Source organism: Zingiber officinale, chromosome 8A (assembly GCF_018446385.1).
Source record: "Zingiber officinale cultivar Zhangliang chromosome 8A, Zo_v1.1, whole genome shotgun sequence".
Classification (NCBI taxonomy): domain Eukaryota; kingdom Viridiplantae; phylum Streptophyta; class Magnoliopsida; order Zingiberales; family Zingiberaceae; genus Zingiber; species Zingiber officinale.
The window spans coordinates 21,227,224-21,242,242 of NC_056000.1; positions in this window are offsets into that span (position 1 = coordinate 21,227,224).

Here is a 15,019-nt window from a genome sequence, read left to right on the forward strand (position 1 = left end):
GCTTCCCTTGACTCTGGAACAATTCATACCAGTTGACTTAGTCAAATTGAATGTGCCAATCTATTTAAAGTATTTTATTATAAATCTATAATCTACAATTCAAGATATTTTTAAAAAATATATATATATATTTAAATGCTTTATTTAGTTTAAATGTGTATATATATATCTCTCTGTTCATTGTGATTTTCAAATATATTTTAATTTTAAATATAATTTTAAATGTTTAAATATTACATCTATCATTTCACAAGCTCGGCAGACCTTCTTCCCCCACCCCGAGATAGCTCAATTTATCCAAATGTCAAATTTATTTTTATATTAACCGATAATTTTTTTTATTACAATGGAATAAATTAAATCGATATAAAACTAATTATTTCGATTCATAATTAATTTTATTATTTTAATATATATATATTGAAATAAACATTTTCTAAGTTAATTCAGAAATTTGATTCGATTTATTATAAAGTTTAATTTAAAAAAAATATATCAATTGTTTTAGATTGATTTTGAATTTTAAAATTTGATTAAACTATTTTTTATTAAATAATAAAATTGTAAAAAAAAATAAATATATTTAAATTTTATATTTTATATATAAATAGTTCATATTATTTCAATATCTAAGTAAAATGTTTATATATATTTAAAATATTTTATTTATAAATCTATAATCAACTATTCAAAATATTTTGCAAATAAATAAATTTAAAAATGTTATATTTTAAACAAAAATATTTTATTTAGTCTAGTTGGAATGTTTCCATATACGTGGCATGGCTTTAACTGTTTTAGCAAGACTTGATGCTCGATCTCCATTCTGTCGATTTATAAAAGCTTTTCCTTTATTTGTCGAAAAATATCTCTCTATCTCGCACTCGCTCAACGGCGGAGAAGAGATAGCTCAGTTCTTCCCGATGGTCGTTCCGTCTCTATAATTGGAAGTGGCTCTCGCTCGATCAACTCTCTCCTTGATCTCCATTCTCCATCCGATAGCTACGCCTCGTATGGAATCGTTTTCGAGGTCGCCTCTCCTCTCACGGAAACTTCTACCTTGCTACATTTCCGACAGGAGCTTTAGATTCTTAGTGAAGGCTTCCTCCGTCCAAACCGCCTCCGAGTTAAACTTGACTCTATTTTTTCTCTCGTAGATGTGAAGTAAAACATGTTTTTGTAAGATTGAATATTGTAGCAAAAATGTTTGCTCTTATCGCTCACTCCATACAACAAATCATGTAACATGACAGAGGTTTTTCAAAAGTAGAAGTGGGATTTTTCCTTGCATATAATATAGAAAATATTTAGGTATTTATTAATAGAAACAGTGATTTCATCGGTAAATCATTTTAGTTACGGTCGATGGAATCAGTGTTTCCGTCAGAAAAAATTATTACGGAAATTTAATTTTCATTGGAAAATATTACTACAAAAATTTATTCTGTTGGTATACATCGACAGAATTTAAATTTTGTCGGTAAAATCGTTTCCGACGAATAACTATCCAACAAAAAAACTTTTCATCATAATTCCGTCACTAAATAAATAGACCAACGGAATTACAATGAAATTTTTAACCAGTAATAGCAATTTTTTTTTGTAGTGTTTTGAGATTAGTTTCACCATAATTTGTGATTAGATACAATATCTTACTATTCCAACACCGAGAAATGTATGCTTAAGTTTCACATCTGTATCTCAATTTACTTTATTTACTCAAATATATATCTGGCACGGTTATCTCAATTTACTTTCTTCGCTCAAATATGTATTCAGCCTTGGGATTAGTTTCGGCATTATCTCAATTTTCTTTCTCCTCTAAAATATGTATGGTTAAATATGTATCCGATTTTGGGATTAGTTTCACGATTTCCTTATATTTAAGGTCTGAACGTAATATGATTTTTAATATATATGTTATACTAATGAATTAGTTTATCTTATAATTTCATCTTGTTTTATAGATAACTTTGAGAGAAGGAAACATAGACATCAACACCTGAGTCTAATATTTTGCCAAATGAATAGCAAGACAGATATACTTGGAACCTTTCTAATCAGTACAGACAAATTAGATGTGATTTAGTTTTTGAAAAAGAAGTATCATAATTCTTTTAATACCCGCATCCGCTTCATGGGCGTATAAGGTATACTTTTACTATTTTTTTATCTATAACTCTGTCACATTATTTACTAATTTTATAGCATTAATAATATTAATGATATTTTTTTATTTCCAGCAACTTTAAATCTGTGAGCAAAGTATTAAGAAGGATTGAATGGTGGAAGCAAAGCATCAAGGAACTTTTTTTACTCTAATAGGAACTACATTTTAGTTACGACCTATCTTTTACTTTGTTTTTGCTGTCGAATTTTAGTTTTTATTTTATTATCTTTTCTAAGTGTCTTTTACAAGTGGTAATTACAACAACTCAAATCAAAATTATAATTCCAAATGATTTAAATTCAAATTCTAGTTATTCAAATCTTAATTTAAACATATTTAAATTAAAATATATAGTTTAAATTCAATTCAAGTTGACTTGTGAGGGATTTGCAATCAATCAAATAAAATATTATATTATATTAGAGATAAAAGTCATAATAGTTGAAAATTAAATTTTCTATTTATTGTTTTTATATTGTGCTGTGTGTGCATGTTAGTTTACAAGTTTAAGTAGGCTAGCATAGTTAAAATTCCTCATTTATAAATAACTAAGTGGGAGAGAGATTTTTAAATAAATCCCATGGTCTCCATTACTGGTTTGTAAGTGATGCAAACAAGCTTGCGCGTTGGCTCTGAGTGCCTTCCTCCATAACGGATGAGCTTGTTTGCGGATCACTAGAACAGACTTCTATTTTTTGGATGACTATAGGAAGTTAATTAAGAACATGTGATCTTCCCCAACGGAAGGGGCATAATCTTATTAATGGACTTAGTGTCAAGTAATGGTATACACTTAGACACATCTAATAGTATCCTCCCCAACGGAGTCACTGCTATTATTTGTGTGACCAAATAATACCAACTATTAATTTTATTTGTCAAAAGTTAGGTTGACAAGATAATAAAATTAATGGGTTAAAACCCTCCTTTACAAATGTTGAATTTGTATACGTCCACACTAACGTGACATACAAAATTCACGGTGTTATGAGGTGTTGGTTAATTTAAAATAGTATTGTTTGAGGAATCAATATTATTCTAAATTTAGAGTTCTGACCAAAAGTTATTTGTGATTCTTAGGATGTCTTTCAACCCACTGTCCATCATACTTCAACAGAATAGACTTACTGGACCAAACTACATAGATTGGAAAAGAAACCTGGACATTGTTCTTACTAAGCTATAAATATGTCTGACTGAGCCTTGTCCTGATGCACTCTTGATGAATCTACCCAAGAGGAGATTGAATATCATAGGAAATGGGTAAGCGGATGAGATGGCGCGGTGTTACATTTTGGCTTCAATGTCAAATGTATTGCAACATCGACATCAAGATTTACCAACGACTATGATATTATGAACAATCTCAAGGAACTCTTTGGTCATCAAGATAGGGCTTTTAGGCAAGAAGCCATGAGAAAGATAATGACACCACCATGCAAGAGGGTACTCTGTAAGGGATCATATCCTAAAGATGATGGCTTATCCGAACGAGATCGAGATCCTTGGAGGAGAAATTGATGGGAAACCCGGATCGATATGATCCTCCAAACGCTACCTAGAAGTTTTGAGCGGTTCCGAACTATAATATGAATAAGAGGGTTTATTCATTAGCGGAACTACTAACTTCAAGAAGCAGAAGGATTATTTCGTCACAATGCTCAAATTCACTATGTTGAAAATGGTTCTACTTCTAAACCGAAAGGAAAGAAGAAGAAGAAACAAGTTGGTTCAGCAAAGAAAGTGAATAAATCTCGAGTACGGGATTTAAAGCGAATGAAGAAGCCAAAGGGCAAGTGCTTCATCTGTAAGCAGGCAGGACATTGGAAGGCGGACTGTCCTCGTAGGAACCAAAACAAAGGTATATCTCATACTCTAGTTGTTGAAACATGTTTAGCGGTGTTATCTACTAGCACCTGGTGTATAGATACGGGAGCCACTGATCATGTCTGCAATTCCTTACAGGGGTTCCAGGAAACCCGACGACTATCTGAAGGAGAAATTACCGTCTACATGGGCAATGCTACTAAGGTGGCAGCTGTTGCAGTGGGAGACGTCTACTTATCTTTTAGTAGAAATAGGAATTTGGTTTTAAGAAATTGTCTTTATGTACCCAGTTTTAGAAAGAATTTAATTTCAGTTTCTAAACTGTTTATAGATGGATATTCAGTTTCTTTCAGTAACGATGTAGTTATTAAAAGAAATAAAGTGATTATCTGTTCTGGTGCATTAGTTGGCAATTTGTATATTTTAAATCCAATTTCTTCCACAAAGCAAAACATGGAAATTTATAACTCATCTTCTAATTCTAATGAGAGAAAAGAACCTTCAGAAATGAACCAAGCATATCTTTGGCATCTAAGACTTGGTCATATTAATTTAAGTAGGATTCAGAGGCTTATAGCCGATGGACTTTTGAGTTCATTAGAGTTGGAAAATTTTCCAACTTGTGAATCTTGCTTAGAAGGTAAAATGACCAAGAGGCCGTTCAAGGCCAAGGGGTATAGAGCCAAAGAAGTGTTAGAGTTGGTTCACTCTGATTTGTGTGGTCCTATGTCTGTCCAGGCAAGAGGAGGTTTTGAATATTTTGTCTCTTTCATAGACGATTATTCAAGATATGGATACATTTACCTAATGCGCCGCAAGTCCGAGTGCTTTGACAAGTTCAAAGAATACAAGGCTGATGTGGAGAAACGATTAGGTAAAAGTATCAAGACACTACGATCTGATCGTGGTGGCGAATACCTCTTAGGAGAGTTTAGGAATTACTTATCAGAGGCTGGGATTCAATCCCAATTGTCTGCACCTGGAACACCCCAACAGAATGGTGTAGCAGAACGAAGGAATAGGACTCTTATGGAAATGGTTAGATCGATGATGAGTTATTCAGAATTACCAAATTCGTTTTGGGGATATGCTCTGGAAACAGCAGTATACGTTCTGAACTTAGTACCTTCTAAATCAGTTTCTTCTACTCCCATAGAATTGTGGAATGGGCGAAAACCCAGTCTAAGACATATTCGGATTTGGGGTAGTCCAGCACATGTGCTGAAACCGGATGCTGATAAGTTAGAATCTCGTACAGAAGTTCGCGTGTTTGTAGGATATCCCAAAGGAACGAAAGGTGGTTTATTTTATAGTCCTAAAGACCAGAAGGTCATTGTTAGCACCAATGCCCAGTTTTTAGAAGAAGACTATATAATGGATCACAAGCCCAGTAGTAAAGTTGTTTTAGAAGAACTTAGAGAGGACATGTCTACTTCAGTACCAACAGTACAAGATGAAGTACCACAAGAGACTGCAACACGTGTCACACACGATACACAACCACAGATAGTGCCTCGTCGTAGTGGGAGGGTTGTGAGGCAGCCTGAAAGATTCATGTTTTTGGGAGAGTCTTCGGACTTGATCCCGGGTAAAAATGAACCTGATCCCCGGTCATATGACGAAGCACTCCAAGATATAGATGTAGCATCTTGGCAAAAGGCAATGAATTCTGAAATAGAGTCCATGTACTCTAATAAGGTCTGGGAGCTTGTAGAACCACCTGATGGTGTAAAAGCCGTTGGATGCAAGTGGATCTACAAAAGGAAAAGAGGGACAGACGGGAAGGTAGAAACCTTCAAAGCTAGGCTTGTTGCGAAAGGGTACACTCAGAAAGAGGGAATCGATTATGAGGAAACCTTTTCACCGGTAGCCATGTTTAAGTCTATCCGGATACTCTTATCCATTGCTGCTCATATGGATTATGAGATTTGGCAAATGGATGTCAAGACAGCTTTCCTTAATGGAAGTCTTGAAGAGAACATCCATATGAAGCAACCAGAAGGATTTATTGAAAAAGGCAAAGAGCATCTAGTATGCAAGCTCAATCGGTCCATTTATGGACTGAAGTAAGCTTCAAGGTCTTGGAACATCCGGTTTAATGAAGTAATCTAGTCATATGGATTTATTCAAAGTCCGGATGAGTCTTGTGTATATAAGAAGTGTAACGGAAACGTGGTGGTATTTCTTGTACTATACGTAGATGATATTTTGTTAATTGGCAACAATGTCAAGGTATTATCAGACGTAAGGGTATGGTTGTCCAAACAATTTGATATGAAGGACTTAGGAGAATGTGCACACATTCTTGGGATCAAAGTTATAAGGGATCGCAAGAAAAGAATGTTGTGTCTATCCCAAGCTTCATATATAGATACAATCCTTGCTCGTTTTAGCATGCAAGACTCCAAGAAAGGTTTCTTACCTTTTAGACATGGAGTAGCTCTATCTAAAGAGATGTCTCCAAAGACATCAAAAGAGATAGAGGACATGAAAGCAGTTCCTTATGCTTGGTGTAGGAAGCCTAATGTATGCAATGTTATATACGAGACCGATATCTGTTGCCGTAGGCATGGTCGCAGATATCAGAGTAACCTGGACAAGGACATTGGATGTAAAGCATATATTAAAGTACCGAGAAGGACTAGGGATTATATGCTAGTTTACCAAGTAGATGATTTGCTCCCTGTGGTCAGATTCTGATTTTCAATGAGATAGGGACAATAGTAAGTCTACATCGGGCTATGTGTTTACTTTAGGAGGTGGAGCCATTTCATGGAGGAGTGTTAAGCGAATGCGTTTGGACTCAACCATGGAAGCTGAGTATGTGCAGCCTCGAGGCGGCTAAAGAAGCCGTATGGCTCGGGAACTTTCTAATGGACTTAGATGTGATTCTGGTTTGCCCAAGATCATCACAATTTATTGTGATAATAGCTGTGAATTGCAAACTCGAAGGAACCACGAGCTCATAAGGCGAGTAAACATATAGAGCGCAAGTACCACCTGATACGAGATATCGTGAAGCGAGGAGAAGTTGTCATCGCCAAGATTGCATCAGCGGATAACCTGGCAGATCCTTTCACTAAGGCCCTTCCGGCGAAAGCTTTCGATCGGCATGTGGAGGGAATGGGAATCAGATGTATGGTAGAAAATATGGCAGCTTAGTCATTAGTATAAGTGGGAGATTGTTGGAGTGTATACTGAAAGCCTAAGCTTTGTAAACATTCATTATGAATAAAGAATCACATTTGGTCTAATTATCTACATTTGTTTGTAGTTGTTCATTTAATTTATATTGTAGATAACATAGTATGTGGTGTCACATACAGAAGATGATGTTATCAGTACCTTATAAATTATAAACAGTAGCTCACGACCAGAATGGAAATGAACAAACCATTAGAAGGTCGTAGTGTAATTAGGTATTAGTTTATCTTGACTATATAATTACACTAGTACACTCAGAGTGTATTGAGTAGGACCATTTGAGGTCGTTCCTTTTATACTGACTTTATAAAGGAACAAAGACCTCAGTTATTATGGAAGTGTGTGCTCTTAATCCTAATATAATAACAAGCACATATGTTTGATATTTATTTCTTTAATTTATCAATGGGTGAGATTTAGTTCGATGAATCAATAAACCCGATAAATTGAGAAATGGTATCACTCATAGTGTGTGTTGTTGATTATAGAAGGAAACTGTGTCCTAGTGATACTAGGTTGATAATGTCCTCAAGAGGAGCTCATAAAGATTGTCATGTTAAACCCTGCAGGTGGACTTAGTCCGACATGATGATAAGGTTGAGTGGTACTACTCTTGGACTTAGATATTAATTAAATGAGTTGTCAGTAACTCACTTAATTAGTGGACATTCGATATCTTAAACACAGGGAGACTAACACACTCATAATAAGAAGGAGCCCAAAAATGTAATTTGGGATTGGTGCGGTAGTTCAATGATAGTTCTCTAGTGGAATGAATTATCATTGATAAAATTAAGTTGTGTGTTCGGGGCGAACATGGGATGCTTAATTTTATCGGGAGACCAAAACCAATTCCTCATCTCGGTCCCTATCGTAGCCTCTTATTTATAGAGTTCTATACCCACCTATACCCACCTCCTATACCCTCCAATAAGGGGCCGGCCAAGCTAGCTTGGGAACCAAGCTAGGGCCGGCCTAGGTATATTATTGGGTGGCCGGCCCTAGCTTGAACCCAAGCTAGTAGGGCCGGCCAAAATAAATTAAAAAAGAAATTTAATTTTAATTTTTATTATAATGTGGAAGATATAATTTAAAGAGAATTAGAATTAAATATCTCTCTTGTAAAAGATTTACAAAAGATTAAAGAAAGAGATTAGATCTCTTTCCTTATTTGTAGATTGGAGAGATGTTTTATTTTCTCTTTAAAATTATTCACATGTTAATAAAATTAAAATTATAGATATTTCCTTTTATTAACCATGAAGAGATTTTAAAGAGAAATTTTATTTTTTAAAATTTCCGGAAACAAATTAGGAAGTTTTAATTGTTGATTAAAACTTGTCCTCTTTTGTTTTCCAATGATGTGGCCGGCCACTTGAAATTGATTTGGGAAATTTTATTTTATTTCTCTCAATTAAATCAAGTCAAGGAAATTAAGGAAAATTTATTGTAATTAAATTTCCTAATTTACCTAGGCCAAGGAATATAAAAGAAGGGGTGAGGGTGCCTTTACAAAAAACAACCTCTATTGTTTTCTCTCCCTTTTTCCTTGGTGTTGTGGCCGGCCATTACCCTCTCCCTCTCTTCCTCTTGTGGTGGCCGAACCTCTCCCTCTCCCTTGGAGTTCTTGTGGTGGCCGGATACTACTCGGAGAAGAAGAAGAAGAAGGAGAGAAAGCTAGCATCTCTTGGAGCTTGGTTAGTATTTTGGTTTTTCTCCTTGGTAAAGCTTTTCTTTTGTGGCCGAACCTTGCTTGGAGGAGAAGAAGGTGGTTGGTGGTTTCTCATCTTGGAAGATCGTTGCCCACACAACGTCCGAGGTTAGAAGAGGAATACGGTAGAAGATCAAGAGGTTTTTTCTACAAGGTATAACTAGTAATTTCTATTTCCACATCATGCTAGTTATTTATGGAAATAATACCAAATACAAGAGGCTTACGTTCTAGTATTTCGAATATGTTTTTTCGAAGTTGTGTTCTTTTGTTTCTTTCTTTTCCTTGTGATTTGATTGTTCTCTTTGGTTAACCTAAAGTTATTTTAGGAAATTAAATATTAGCTTTCTATTAAAAGTTTTGTCTAGTCGGTGGTGGTTGCTCCCATATCCAAGAAGGTCATGTGCCTCGCCACGTCAATACTGGGAACCTTTTATGAAAATTAATATTTAATGGAATTAATAACTTGAGGAGACTTGGGTCGAACGTGTTAAGTTCCGCAGGAGATCCAAGTCAAAACCTAAAAGAACAAATAGATTAAATTTTGGATCAAACGTGTTAAGTTCCGCAGGCGATCCAAAATTTAATTTAAAAGAACACATGGTAGCTAGGAAAAGGTTCAGACCTTTGTACAAAATTTTTGTACAGTGGAACCTATAGGTTTTCCGAGTAGCAACCAACACTAGCCGGATTTGCCCGACCGGCAGGACTTCGTTGCCCGTGAACCCGTAGAGGGGGGTTGTCATGGGCAGCAGCTCGGCACGGTCAATTTATAGTTGATCGAACGCCTTTTTGAATATTATGTTGACCGAGCTTCCTGTGTCAACAAAAACGCGATGAATAGTGTAGTTGGCTATTACCGCTTTGATGAGCAGAGCGTCGTCGTGGGGCACTTCAACTCCTTCCAAGTCCCCGGGCCCAAAATTGATTTCGGGTCCACTCGCCCGCTCTCGGCTACAGTCGACTGCATGGATCTGGAGCTGCCAGACACCCGCCTTCCTCGCTCGGTTGGAGTCCCCTCCGGTCGGCCCGCCAGCGATAATGTTGATCTCGCCTCGGGAGGTATTGCTTCTATTTTCTTCCTCCCGAGCGGATGGTCGAGACCTTTCTCTTGACGCTCGGCGATTCTCCTGCCTTAGAGAGCGATGCCGATCGGGAGTCTGTTGCTGTCGCCTATCAGCTCGCGCCCGGTCGGCTTCATGAGTTCTCTGTCGTCGGTCGACTGAGGGAGACCGTCGGCCGCCATTCCGGGGAACGGGATGAGCCACAAAGGGAAGACTGCGACAATCCCTCGTGTTGTGCGTGTCCGTCCGGTGGAAAGAGCAGAACATCGGGGTCCATTTCTTCTTTGGCTTGGGCCGGGCGGAAGCTACTTCTTGCACGTGAGACCTGGTATGGGGGGAGCGGATTGCTTCGGCCCTCGGTCCTCTGGGCGGCTGATGAGCGGCGTGCTGTTTCCGCTCGGCAGGAGGAGCCCGCTCGATTGGAGTTTCTTTTTTCCTGGCCGCTTGCGCTTCCTCCACGTTGATGTATTCGTTGGCCCGGTGTAGCATATGGTCATAATCTCGAGGAGGCTTCCGAACGAGCGAGCGGAAGAAGTCCCCATCCACGAGGCCTTGTGTAAAGGCATTCATCATAGTTTCCGAAGTGGCCATTGGAATGTCCATCACCACTTTGTTGAACCGCTGGATGTAAGCTCGGAGCGATTTATGGGCTTCTTGCTTGATGGCGAACAGGCTCACGCTCGTTTTCTGGTAGCGCCGACTACTGGCAAAATGGTGGAGGAAGGCCGTTTGGAAGTCCTTGAAGCTTGTGATGGATCCGTCCGGCAGCCTCCGAAACCACTGTTGAGCCGATCCCGAGAGAGTAGTAAGAAAAACTCGGCATTTTACTCCATCTGTGTATTGATGGAGCGTAGCTGTGTTATCAAACTTACCCAGATGATCATCCGGGTCGGTTGTCCCATTATACTCGCCGATCGTCGGAGGCACGTAATGCTTCGGCAAGGGGTCTCTTAGAATGGCCTCCGAAAATTGGCGGTTAATTCGCTCGGGCGATGCATCCGCTCGGGGGGCTTTTCCTTTTCTGTCATCCCGTCTAGGCCTTTCATCAGAAGAAGATCCCCGATCTCTGTTAGTTGCTGCGGCTTCGGGGGTGCGGAATAAGGCTCGATGAAATGCAATGGTGGCTTGAGGTGCTTCCGCTCGGCCACCAGAAGCTGAGGTTGCTTGCTGCTCCGGCCGCTCGGCTGTGGCTTTCTGTTTTTCCTCCACAAGCTTGGCGGCCCTTATCTCGATCAAGGCGTCGAGTTCCTCCGTCGAAAGCGTCACCGTGTGTTGTCGTCCAGCCTCGTCCATTGTTTCCGTTCGGATGCAGGAGCGTTCCCACAGACGGCGCCAGATTGATCCTGTCCGAATGCTGAATCAATGGATGCTAGGCACGGGGCGCTCTTCGACTGCTGTCGTGGATCTTCGACTGGTGGCACGAAGCTCCGGCAAACCTGCACAGAAGTCGGGCCGGGAAGGGGTTCCCGGCGGCGACCCTCCGACACTCAAGTCAGGCGAAGCTCAAGAAAGAAACAGTGACTTCAAAACTCGTAGAATGCGTACCTCCGGCGAAGAATGAGGGCCTTTATATAGGGCAGCGAAGAAGTGAGTGTACACCTACCGAGGTGTACACGTGTCCATGGCCATACTCCAGTAAGGACTTGTCAGTGAGCTTCCCTAACCCATACTGCTACAGTCTCAGCATGTCCTCGATGGGACAGCGGAATCCCCTGTCACAAGATTTGGAGCATGGCCCACACGTGAAACATACCTGCTGTCAGAAAAAGACGTTCCTTGTCCTTTTCCCCTTTGCTCCAGATCTGGCTTCCGGGCGGACAGCTCCCTCAACATCCGGCTGGACATATGCGGTGGTTTACTTGGGTAGATCTTCCATCACATGCTTTGTGGAGACTATTAGCAGTGTTACCTTATGGCTTTGGCCGAGCGTGAAGTCCGCTCGGCCCTGCGACCTTTTTCACTGAGCGCCGGAATCCTGATTTCGACAGGGCGCCTTTAACCATCAGCCGAATATCGTCCGGTCGGCCAGCCGATCGGACCCATCCCTCTCCGGACGTTCGATTCCACCGGGCGGGCGGCCGGCCGGCCGGTCGGACCCGACCCTCTCTGGATGGACAACTGCCACTGTGACTTCCACGTGTCGTTGACTCCACAGGGCGGGGTCCCCTGTTCTTACTACCGGATCATATATATATATATATATATATATATATAATTGATATCCTAAGGACCTTTTCCTACGGAACCGTACGGACAAACTCACGTGGTTATTTTTTATCGCTGCCTTCCTATTTTTAATTATTTTTTAAAACCGCTTTTTATTTTTCATTAATGAAAAATTTTCTCTTTCCTTCGTTCTCGCCGAACTCACCGCGCGTCACCCCGCGCCTCCTCACGCCCCACCGTCGACCGACCGCCCCCGCCGATGGCCCGGCAGCCCTGCAGACGCGATCGCGCCGGAATCCGACCGCGAACTCGTCGGAAGCTGGTGCGATCGAGTTCGGTCGTGAAGCATCCGGAATCCGGCCGCGATCTCGCCAGATTCCGGGCACGATCGCGATCGGAATCCGGCTCAATCGCAGCCGGATTCCAGCGCGATCGCAGCCGGATTTTGGTCTCGAACGCGGCCAGGCTGGAATCCGGCCTCGATCCCATCGGATTCCGGTCGCGATCGCGTCCGGAATTTGGCGTGATCGCGGTGGATCGCGGCCGGAATCATGTCGTGATCCCTGACGGGTTCACCTCTGGGCTATAGTGTGGGTGGGTCCAGGCGGCCGGAGGGCGCCGGCGGTGGGCAGGCCGGTCGGCGGGGGACGCAAGGGTGGCTGGCGCGAGGAGGCGAAGCTGTGCGGTGAGTGCGAGAACGAAGGAAATAGATCCGGCGCGATCGCAGCCGGATTCCAGCGCGATCGCAGCCGGATTCCAGCGCGATCGCAGCCGGATTTCGATCTCGAACGCGGCCAGGCTGGAATCCGGCCTCGATCCCACCGGATTTCGGTCTCGAACGCGGCCAGGCTGGAATCCGGCCTCGATCCCACCGGATTCCGGTCGCGATCGCGTCCGGAATCTAGCGTGATCGCGGTGGATCGCGGCCGGAATCATGTCGTGATCCCCGACGGGTTCACCTCTGGGCTATAGTGTGGGTGGGTCCAGGCGGCCAGAGGCCGCCGGTGGTGGGCAGGCCGGTCGGCGGCGGGCGCAAGGGTGGCTGGCGCGAGGAGGCGAAGCTGTGCGGTGAGTGCGAGAACGAAGGAAAAGAGAAAAGATTGTATTTAAAAAATTAAAAAAAAATGACATGGCAAGGTCCGTAGCAATCCGTAGGCAATAGTCCGTAGCATAACAAATCTCATATATATATATATATATATATATATATATATATATATATATATATATATATATAAAGAGAGTGGAAAAACATTCAATTATTATCTAAATATTAACGATTTGATTTCTAGTGAACACGTATTTGTAAAAAAAGATTTTTTTCTCCGAATGTGATACATAATCGTAGGATTATCATTTGTCACTATCTATTTTTCGTGCACTTCTCGATTTACCCTTATGAGATTTTCATTTTAATAATAATATTATTGTGTTTAAACTTTACGTTTTTATTTTTTTAAATTTTTTTTGCTTTTTCTTCTTAACGTTTTTTTTATTTTTATGTGTTTTTTTATTTTTTTCCTTTTCTTACATTTTTTTAATTTTTTCGTTTTCTATTTTTTTATTTTTTTAGGGGTTTTATTTTTTTTATATTTTTTACATTTTGTTTACCGTTTTGTACTTTTTTAAATTATTTTTTAATGTTTTTCGTTTTTTTTTAAAGTTTTTTCACCTTCATTAACTCCGAAATTATAAAAAAATTATTCTGAATTGTATGTTAAATGAATAACTAATATTATCATGGATAATCCTCAATCAAATACATTTATAATTTGGGCTCAGCAATAAAATACTGTAATGAGCTTCCCTATGAAAAAAATTATTTTAATTTAATATTATACTTATCTTAGTAAAAGAAACTAAGAAAAGTATATTTTTTAACATTGTCGGCTTAAAATATTTATAGAAACTTCTTTGATTATAGTGTTATCAATTCTAAGATGTGGGACTAAAGAGAACTTTAGTTTTTTATATAAAACAACCAGAGAAAATTAATGATGAGAAAAATTCATAATAATACGTCGTAGCTGAGTCTCGAACTCTAGATCACTTATTGTTTCTCTTGTGGAATTACTAATAAACCTTGGAATTATTTTTAGTGTGAATAGAAAAAAGTACAGTAACGTAAATTCATTTTAGGCTTCACCAAAGTTAGTTAGTAAAGGGAGGAGATTTTTAATAAAATAGTAAGATTTCACGAATTTGAAACTATCTCGTGGTTACAATTGATAAGCCTATCATTCTAAATTGATTATTTCAATATCTAATTCATATGATAGCATACATTTATATCTATTTCAAATATTTTATTTATAAATCTATATAATGTACTATTCAAGATATTTAAAATATATATATAAATGCTTTTATTTAGTTTAGTTTAGTTTGTCTGTATATATCCATCTGTTCATCATGATTTTCAAATAAATTTTAATTTTAAATATAATTTCGAATGCTTAAATATTACATCTATCATTTCACAAGCTCGACAGACCTTCTTCCCCCCCCCCCCCCCCCCCCACTGTTATGATATTCGGTTAATTTAGTTAATTTAATGTTAATTTTATATAATTTTATTATTATTATTTTAAATAAATTTAGTTAATTTAGTGTTAATTGAAATAATCAATTCGGTTAATTCGATTTTAGTAAAATATTAATTTGATTTAATTAACAAATACTAAATTGATTTTCGATTAATTTATAAACCGAATTAATGGAATACTCATCTCTTTTATTTCATCCCAATGACAAATCTATTTTTTTTATTAACCGATAATTTTTTTATATGAAATCAATTATTTCGATACAATTTTTTTCAATTTTATTATTTAATAAAAAATAGTTTAATAAAATTTAAAATTCAAAATCAATCTA